This window comes from Lygodium microphyllum, chromosome 18 (assembly GCF_053477565.2).
Source record: "Lygodium microphyllum isolate KBCC chromosome 18, Lygodium_microphyllum_v1.1.10, whole genome shotgun sequence".
Lineage (NCBI taxonomy): Eukaryota > Viridiplantae > Streptophyta > Polypodiopsida > Schizaeales > Lygodiaceae > Lygodium > Lygodium microphyllum.
The window spans coordinates 115,159,975-115,170,467 of NC_141152.1; the positions used below are offsets into that span (position 1 = coordinate 115,159,975).

A 10,493-nucleotide genomic window follows, 5' to 3' on the forward strand; every position below is an offset into this window, starting at 1 on the left:
TTCTTCTTTCCCAGGGTTCCATGTGTAGAGAAAAAGACAAGAGGATTCACTAGGATGGGTGAGTGGCGATGCTCATGGATTGGTGATTGTTCTGATGTTTCCTCCCCTTTCTCTTCTCTAAAACCTATGTTTGATGCCTTGGATGTAGGTTTTTTCCTTTTTGACTCAATCCTTGTTGATCATGATGTGGATTCTCCATCCATGGCTCTTAGAGCTGATGCCAATACCTTAGCTAATGCCTGAATTGTTGTTCTGACATGTGAGTTCAGGTTTACTTCATCCAATACCTTGGCTGCAATGGTTTCGAGAAGCGGTATCCCTATTCTTTTCATGAGTGCATTGCACCTTTTGCTTGAAAAGAGAGTATGCACCATCTTGACTTGCAATCTGACAGAAGGCTCATGGATGTCTACTATGTTCATTCCATCATCTGTATACACTTATTGCTTATTCATCCTCAACATGCTACACACATCTCTTTTTGGCCTCTTTTCTAGCTTGTCCACCAATCCTAGAGCTTTCTCAACCAACTTCGGGTTGAGCACAACTTCCACACTCTTGGTTAGAGCTCCTTGTTTGATCGTCAATGTACCACTGTCCTTCCTGAAATCAAAGGATCTGAGAAATTATGTACTCTTGGTGTGATCTATTTGCTGGCTGACCTTCTTGAGATACTTAGCTAGATTGCATTGCTTGACAATCTACATGCCCATGTCCTTATTTGCCACAAGTTTTTCCAGGTTATGTATGCTTTGGTATCGTAACTAGTTGAACACATGTATCTCTATGGTTAGGTGATATTTTTTCCGTTCTTCCTCAAAAAATGGTAGCCCTATCATTTGGATTCCTATCATAGCATAATAGCTCACAATGAGTGTTCTTTGAAGGTCAAATTTTGCTTAAAAAGTAAAATGGTTAGAAGGAAATATTATCAAATAATGAAATGCACATGTCAAGGAATGAAAATTTTTCATATTAATCAATTCATACATTTCACGCAAGAGCTTCATGAAGAAATTTTCACTAACTGAAATTTCAATTCATTCTTTGTCTTTGGATTTCGATCATATTTTGATTCATATTCATCTTTCACCTTACTTTATCTTTTACCTTCCTCACTTCACCTTTTACCTTCCCTTCCCTCTTAGAACGATGAGAATCCTTCCTAGGATTGGAGAATGAAGGGGCAAGGGTGTTTGGTAAGCTCTTGGTGTGCTATAGTGTTTCAAGAGCCAATCGTAGAAGTTTGGGTTATACTCCAATGTAGCATGATGGTCCATGTTGTGTGGGCGAATGCCCACATGTGTAATATAGGTCAAGATGTCAGTCAAGAGATCACTGGAGTTTGTTTTGCTAGCAACATGAAGTTCTTCCTCAAAGAGGGTTCTATCTAAGTATGGATTTAATATGACATTGTCTTCTAATGGCTATTTCGTATCATGGCCAGTACTCTAAATGAAGTTAGAACCACGTTGTTGTGACGCTGTGTGTCTACCACTGTGAACCTGAGGGCAAAATTTTTTGTCAAGCTTTTGGACTCTTAAGTCCGCGTCATTTAAAGTTATTTTTTGTTGTATGTATCTTTTGTGTTTGCATCTATATGACGCGAGCATGACGCACGAGCACATATAGTTAGGCTAGGCACAATTTTTTCAATGCATTCATAATTTTTGTGTGGAAAGCATTGCTTGATTCTTTGCATAAGCATGGATTCTAAATGCAAATTGCATGATAGTTTGGGCACGAAATTCCGTTTCATAGCATAATCTTGCTAGGACAAATTGCATGAACAACAGGTTCATATTAGGAGAATGATCATTTCAAAGACTCCATAGGTTTGCACACCAATATTGGAGCTTACAAAGAGTGTTTTTGGAAGAAACATGAAGAAAATTTCAGTATGATTGAAATACAAAAGATATGTTCAAGGTTTGAAAGGGTGGAGAGGTGTGAATGTCCCATCATGTTTGGTGATTCTATGTTTTATGGAGTTGCAGTGGCGGCAGCAGAAACCAAAAGAGGTAGTCCCTCATGAGAATTGGGAAAATCACAAAGCATGTAATGACGGGGTTAATATAAGTCTACCCTCATATGCCCGATTTTTAATAACTTCTCAGTTACTTTTTGTTTCTGACACTATCATTGCACTACTTTTTGAACTCTAACTGTAACAGTATTCATTGGTGATGGAACTGATGCTCCTATGTCTTATATTGTTACTGTATCTAAGCAAGACAAGTGCAAAGACTTATCATAGCCAATGGAAAGGCTTATAGTATGCGTGATGATGAATGGCTCATGTTAAAAGAGCTCTACGGTCATCACCAGTTTCGGATTCTGGAGGACTAATAAGAGCACTGAAAGATCCTTGGAAGTTGGTGCTAATAAGATCATGCTTGAAAAATAAAAGCGATGATTTTTAAAGTACGGATTTGAAAGTGATGATGACTTAATAATCGTAGGTTGACATGAATGACCTGAATGGCGACTAGGCTGATACGTATACAAAAGGATTAAACGGCAAAGAGAGGCATACAAAACGTCAAATGGACGTCATTGATTAGGCAGACAACATGTGTTTTAACACAGAAACAAAGTGTGTGTGAGAAAAGCAGGGAACCTGAAGAATAATAGCTTAAAAGCTATGATGTTTTCTTCAAAATTTTGAGGTGGCGGGCAAATATAAAGAGGCAACTAGGAGGCTACGTAGGAAGGGGGGGCGGGGGGGAGAGACAAAACAAAAGCCTCATGAATGAACATGTTTGTTGGATCGTGAGGACGGAAGACGCTACAATATGAAGCGGTGAAAGACGATGCTGAAGACGGACGAAGATGCTAAAGAGATTGAAGGCGGGAAGCGAGGACGAACAAGGAAGAAGGTAACGAGAATACGACGGCGGACTGGGAGGGGTAAACTCTGAAGACGAAGCTGAAGGGATCAGTGAACACGTCGAATGAGAAGGCCGACGAAAGAAAGGATGGCAAAGGAGCTATAGTGGATCAGCATTGTAACTAATACACAAGGAACTTTCAATCGATCCCCATATAGGAAAAAAAGAGAATTCCCCATGGAATTCCCTAGTTGAAAATACATATAAGTGGGGAAAGTAAAAACTAGGGAAAATGGGACATTTCCTAGTGAGAATAAGTAGGGAATCACATAAGACCTTTCCTATGTAGGAAATATTTCCTACATAGGAAAATACAAAATTTTCTATGTAGGGAATAATTCCTATATAGGAAATATTTCATATATAGGAAAAAATTTCTAGAGGTGATTCCCTAGGTACTCTCACTAAAAAATCTCTCATTTTTCCTATTTTTTACATTCCCTACTTATATGTACTTTCAACTAGGGAATTCCGTGGAAATTCTCTTTTTTCCTTATCACTTTATCTACTTTGCCCTTCTTCTTAGACATGCTAATATCAAACAAGAAATTGCACAATAAATTTTTAACTAGAAAATTATATAGAGAATGTCATCATTTCTAAGTAAGGATCAATAACATACATCTAATTATCAAAATAGATTAAACAAATTAAGACATCAACATCTACTTCTAGCAACCAAAATAAAAATGAAAATAATTTTAAAGGAGCATAGAACTAAAAACTAATTAAGCAACATGTGTGTCTTGATTGTTTTATCCCTTAAATATCCAATATGTTGCAAAGTAATAAATGTTTGTCTACCCTCTTCTCTAAATTTCAACATGGGTGGCCGATAGATATCATCATATGATGGTATGCGTATCACTCCTATTGATACTCAAGTGATCAAATATCATTAGTTAGTATAACCATTTCAAAAAATGACTCATTATCAACATAAGAAAGCTAGTAATACCTTATTCTTGGCTTGAAGAAGTGTTAAGGCAAGCAATCTCAATGTCTTCCTTTCTTGCATTGTCTCTTGTGTCATCTTTAGTAACTTGTTTACCTATATATACATAGAGTTAACCAAAGCTCACGATAATACAAGGTTATGAAAAATTTCAATAACACAAAAGAAAGTAATTAGATATTTTGTATCAATTTGAGTCACCAAATTTGTACAAGTTTTTGATCCTTAAAGTTGGTACCTGCATCTTGACTTGAAGAAACATTATTGCAAGTAACCTCCTGATCTCCCTTTCTTATATTACCTCTTTTCCCACCTTTTGTTGTTCTTTAATCTATATTTATATATATACACACAATTACTCAAAAGTTTAAAAATATGAATAACTATGAACATTTTAAATTAGACAAAGAGACTAATTAAAGCTAGTTAATCTCAAAATGAATCACCTAATAAAGCAAGATGTAAAATATGTACAAATTTTAATTTTCAAAGTTTAGTAGAAATAAAGACATATACCTATATCGTGATTTGAAGAGACATTAGGGCCAATGATCTCCTTAGCTTTCATTGTTCCATTATCTCTTGTACGATCATTTGTGATTTTGTTACCTTTATGTACACATAATAAACCAAAGTTTAGAAACATAAGAGACATTTGTAAAACATCAAAACACGCATTTGTAGAACATAAAAACATCAAAACACACATACCCTTTTTGCCCTGTTCTTTACACCATCTGATAGTAAATTGAGCAGGTGAAAACAAGAAATTCATTGTTCATACTTTTATGGGCTCACCAACTTCTCCTTCTGATTTGAAGCATCTTACAGACTTCCTGTTGAACAGTGTGCGAGGGAGACGAGGAACGGAGGAAGAGAGAAGAGAAGAGAGACACGAGACACCAGAAGTGGAACCCCATAAGCGCATCAAGTGAGCACACATTAGCTGCAACATCACCTCCTTAGCTAGAATAGATAAAACATCAAGTAGAATAAACATAAGCTTGAACAGACGAATCAATTGAAAATAGACAAACAACTGGAAACAATGAAACATCAACTAGAACAACTCAACAGCTAGAATAATAATGAAACATCAGTTGGAACATTTCAACAGCTGGAATAAAAATGAAGTCAAATATCATCCCATCAGCTCGAAACATTTCTTATAAACAAAGCGTGGAATAATTTCAACGCATTAGCTGTAATATAGATGAAATGATATGAAGCATAGCATGAAGAACAAAAAATCAGCTGGAAGAAAGAAACATTTAGAATAATCAAATGATGAACAAAATACCGACAATCATCAGCAAGAGCTCATAAGCTTTCTTACTGCTGCTCAGAGCCCAAGCAAACATCTTAGCAATCTGCTTCTGGGACTCTAGGAACATCTTTGTACACCTGGCCTCCAGATCATCACGAAATCGCTCAGACTCTCTCTGCATCTGCAGTTTCATCTCTTCTAATTTGAGAAAGCACTCCCCCAAAGTGCGGATCACAGAGACCAATTTGAAGAGTGAAGTGCTATCAACTGGGGGCTGTTGATGCCGCAAGCTAGACTTTGAAGAAGTCCTATGGTTGAGGAATCTATCCATCTTGAAAGCCTTCGCGGCCTCATAGTCTATATTGCGGCTGCACTTCTTATGGAGAGATGTGTAAGAAGTATCATGGTCATCCAGAGACCGGTTGCGATACCAGCATTATCACTTATGGGACCATATGCATCTATGGCTAGACAGGTGGCAATGGTACAAAGCATTCCAAGAGCTGCAACTGTGATCCCGTACATGGCTGCTAGGGTATGGCTGACATAGATGGCAACAGCAATAGCAAATATTGGAACAATTACAGACTTGTAGCCAAGTGCCAAACCAAAGATGACATTGGTAGCAGCTCCTGTCCTGCAAGAATCAGCAACATCCTGGACTGGTCTGTATGTATTACTGGTGAAATACTCTGTAACGTAGCCAATTACCAACCCTGCCCAAAGCCCTACTCCAACACAAAAAAATAGTTTCCAGTTTTGAACCATCTTTGCACCACCGTTAGGATCATATATATAAAACATGGACGGTAGTGCCGGCCAACAAACAAAAGCTGCACCGAATGTCATTAAGATGGTGGATATCAGCATTCTCTTCAGTGTAGATTCAATATCCCTTAGATTTGAGATCTCGAACACATCAGTTGCGAACAAGGTTGTGATGAGGCACACCACAATGCCCATAGAGCTAATGAGTAGAGGGAAGCACATAGCAGTGAAGTCATGATTTGTGCCAAATGATGACATGGAAGCCACAACAAGAGCTGCGCAAGAAGCTTCAGCAAAGGAGCCAAACAAATCTGAACCCATTCCAGCAATATCTCCCACATTATCACCCACATTGTCAGCAATGATCGCTAGATTTTGCAGATCGTCCTCTGGGATATTCCTTTCTACTTTCCCAACAAGATCTGCTCCAACATTCGCAGTTTTGGTATAGATTCCACCTCCAACTCTTTCAAATAGAGCCACGGATGAGCATCCAAGCCCATAGCCAGTGATGGCCTCAAAAAGGCCCTCCCAATCATCCTTGTAATAAAGCTGGAACAATTTTATAGTGATGTATAAAACTATGAGGCCATTAGCAATAAGTAAGAAACCTATCACCGAACCTAATTGAAAGGCGATTTTGAATACTTTGCCTATCCCTTTTATGGCTTCCAAAGTTGTGCGAGCATTCGCATATGTTGCGATCATCATGCCCAAAAATCCCGACACTATGGACGTCAAAGCTCCCAATATAAATGCAATTGTAGTGAAAATCGTTGTAAAGAGAGCTCGGGCACATTCCTGCTTTGGATCGTATCTGCAAGGCTGGGTCTTAGTACTGAACCCCTTCACAGATCCCAGGAACAAGAAAATGATAGCAGCAAATATGCCCATGAAATAAACCAAATACTTGTACTCTGTCAGCAAAAACGATGTGGCTCCTATGAATATGGCTTGCTGAATTTCAGCGCATTTCCTAATAGCTGCTGCATCTGATTCCTCATCCAATCTATCATCCTCGTCACAATCAAGAAATCAGTGAAATGCCTGCTGGTTCTCACCCACAATGCCTGCATGTCAAATGCCTATTGGTTCTCGCCCACAATCAGGAAATCGGTGAAAAAGTAATTGCCCTTCTCGTCATTGTACTCAAAGGCATATGCCATGATGCTTCCTTCTGTTAGCCCTGAGCTTTTGCCAACTTTTATTACCCTCCTCCCCACGATGTTGTTGATGCTTGCTTGCAAGTCAATAGTTATAACATCTCCCATCTCACCTACCCCTTTGATAGTAGTTGTGACTTTGGAGACATCAAAATTGTCCCCGAATGGAATGAAAGCACCATCAGCTCGCACAAATGTCTCTGCCCCATGAGCAAACATCATCAAGTATCAATATTGTCATATCAAGAAACGGAAACCAAAATTCTTCTTTCAACTCACAGAGAAGTTTATAAAATGGACAATAAAGAATGCCTTAACAGCAGACAGCTCAAAAACAAGTAGCAAAGAGGGAAACCTGGATTCACACTTGTAAAAATGCCATATCACCGCTCATCTGTAATAAAAGACGTTGCCCTTTTCACTGCACCCAAATAAACACCAGGTCCAACATTTGGAGGCAGTGGATGGAACATCTTCTGGTTGGGGTAGTCCAAATCAACCGCAACATGTCGATTTGTCAGAAACCCAACCTGACGAGTCCCTGTCCTACTCTGTACTATGGCTCCAAGTGTACCAAATGTCTCATGACCTGCAATCTGTGAAATTCACCAAAGAGAGAAACGTATCAGAATTGTCAAACTAGTAATGATGCAACAATTATTTGTTGAACAGTGCACGAGGGAGACGTTGAACAATTATTTATTGATGTTGAAATGTAGAGAGAAAGGCAAGCCAGCCATATACATATCCAGTTAATCAAAAGGCTGGTTGAGGCGATCACTCCCACAGCTTCATGCGGATCCATTTGGCTCTCTTTGGGGTCTTCGTCCCCTGTACAGGTGCCACAAGATGCATTCCTCCAAGCACATCATACCAGATGGTGAAAACAACTGCAAGTTGGCAAGACCAATACAACTGAATGCAAGGCATTGACAAACAAGAACCATCAACAGTGTACAAGGACAAGAACCACCAACAAGATAAACATACATTATGATCAACAGAGATGAACATGGTTGCACAATGATCTACACGACAGTAAGTATATGGGACAGACTAGATACTGATTCCCAGGAAACTGCATTAACATTTGAATCCTTGTCCTTTAACTAAAGACAGTAACTAAAGACAGTAAGTATATGGGACAAACTAGATACTGATTCCCAGGAAACTGCATTAGCATTTGAATCTTTGTCCTTTAACTAAATTGAGGAGACCATACAATGATAGAAGACACAAACCTCTTTCTTTAGAGAAGCTCTACAACACCGTCCTGCAAAGGCTCAGCAGAAAGAAGCCAGGACCTGGTTGCCTTGTAAGCTTCTTTATAAAAATTCTCCCACTTAGACTCTTCATGTGTGCGTGTTCTTCTCTCTTTTTGACATTTTCTGAACCATATTTGAAGGACCTTGGCTGTTGTTCTTCTCTCTTTCTGACATTTTCTGAACCAGATTTGAAGGACCTTGGCTGCCTTTTCCTGCTCAAACAAGATATTCTCCAAATCCCTATGGATCCCCACATCTTCCACTTCCACTTTTGAGTTCACACTGTTCAAATGGGCATCCTCCCAAGCTTCAAAATCAGCTACATTCTCCAGCTGAATCTGATCATTTACTGGGGGCTCATTGATTTTGATTAGAGCACCATTTCTATCAACTTCAAACTTGGATTTCACAGGATCAGAAAACCAAGATGCCGATTGCTTTCCAGCTAATTTTACTGCAACAATAGGATCTAAAGTCTGCTGCAGCACCTCTAGAAAAGGTCCATAGAACTATGTAAAACTGGATATCTGAAGTAAATTTGAGAAATTCAGAACTTGCAATCTCTAGCTTGGCCACAATAGTTGTGGAAACATTCTCTGATACATCATATTTTGTTACTTTCTTGGAAGATGAGAGCAAGATAAAACAATGACAGTTTGAATTCGCAATACTGCTGCTATTTTCTGGTCAATGTAATACCAAAAAGACAATCTGTTTTCCCAAAAATAAAATGCCAATTCGCATATCGGTGGGGACGCGCACAAAGTGGAAGTCATGTGCCCTGATCTTGGAGTCGAAACAGGAGCCCGGGATGTTCGAAGTGGAGAGGCTGAGGGTGCCGTTGACATGGACCCAAGTTGGAGGATCTAGACAACACATACAGTGCCTCTCTGAGCAGAAAAACCGAGTAGAAAAAAAAAACATCTCCTGATTCTTACCAGCCCCTTTTCTTCTGGCTCTACATTTCTTACTACTGTGAACTGAAGAGCCTAGGGAACGTGGTGTAGATGCATTTGCATCCTTGTCTAACAATCCACTGCTAGCTGAAGAGGCCTGAGATTGAAGGCATGCACTCACATCTCTTTCAAGGACAGTGGAAGGGGAATTGCTCTGTTCAGGATTGGGAATGATCTCCTACGCGCAGGGAAGTATCCTTCTCTACCGTTAGGCAGTGTCACAAAGTACCCCACGGGGATGACGTCCTTGATGGGGAACTTCTCTGTTCAGGATTGGGAATGATCTCCTACGCAGGGAAGTATCCTTCTCTTCTCCCTGTAGTAGAATGTCATCGAGAAAGCTCATCTGCAAATTTGATGTCAATTGACCCTGGCCCTGCGCCATGGCAACTTCCACCGCAGCCTGGCGAGACTCCACAGATCCACGGAAGGGCATTGAGCGAGGGGGATCTCCTGCCCCCTCGTGAAGCAGTCTTGCGCACAGGAGAGAGGCTCCGATCCTTACCTGGAGGCGACAAGCTATGGTCTTTAGGAGATCGACTACCCCTGTCAGCATATGGCGATTCCTTCATGTCATAGGACGACAAGCTACGGTCTTTAGGAGATCGACTACCCCTGTCAGCATATGGTGATTCCTTTCTATCATAGGATCGGTGCTTGGGACGATCATCAGTACCCCTGCTAGGGCTTCTACTACGGCTCCGGCTTGGACTTCGAGCAGGGCTTCGGCTCCTACTACGACTAGGACTTCGAGTCAGACTGCGATTGCGGCTCCTGCTGCGTCTGCGGTAGGAATCCCTGTCCTGATCATGATATCGATCACGATCATACTTGTCCCGGCTACATCCATGTCTAGCAGCAACGGTTAGGTCACTACGGGGAGGCAGAGGCAAGATACATATATTGCAACTAAAAATCTGGCAATCTTCACCTCTACAGTGTCAAAAACACCATCAGTTGTTTAATTGATATATGATGAAGCATGTACACACTCTGAGCATTTCTCAAAGTTTATGGAAAGGAGGGGAAAAATGTGCGGAAAACATCTAATGACACCAAAAACACAAAAACACATGAGATGGTCATTTCTATTTTCTATACACAAATATGGACATCATCATGCTACAATTGAGTATATCGGTAAACAAAATGATGATAGATTCGAGAGTGATGCCCCTCGAATATCGATGTAGACATATCAATCTGCCACTAAACTGTACACTATCAT

At 40.0% G+C, this 10,493-nt stretch overlaps 1 long non-coding RNA gene across 1 annotated transcript; it reads right to left on the reverse strand.

Annotated features, from left to right (window-relative positions):
* Nucleotides 1-3,683: 3,683 nt before the first annotated feature.
* LOC148021277 (uncharacterized) lies at nt 3,684-4,133 on the reverse strand. Its single transcript, XR_015694543.1, has 3 exons — nt 4,085-4,133; nt 3,850-3,942; nt 3,684-3,761 (listed from the first exon to the last, which is right to left on the reverse strand). It is a non-coding gene; the product is annotated as an uncharacterized LOC148021277 (long non-coding RNA).
* Nucleotides 4,134-10,493: the final 6,360 nt, after the last annotated feature.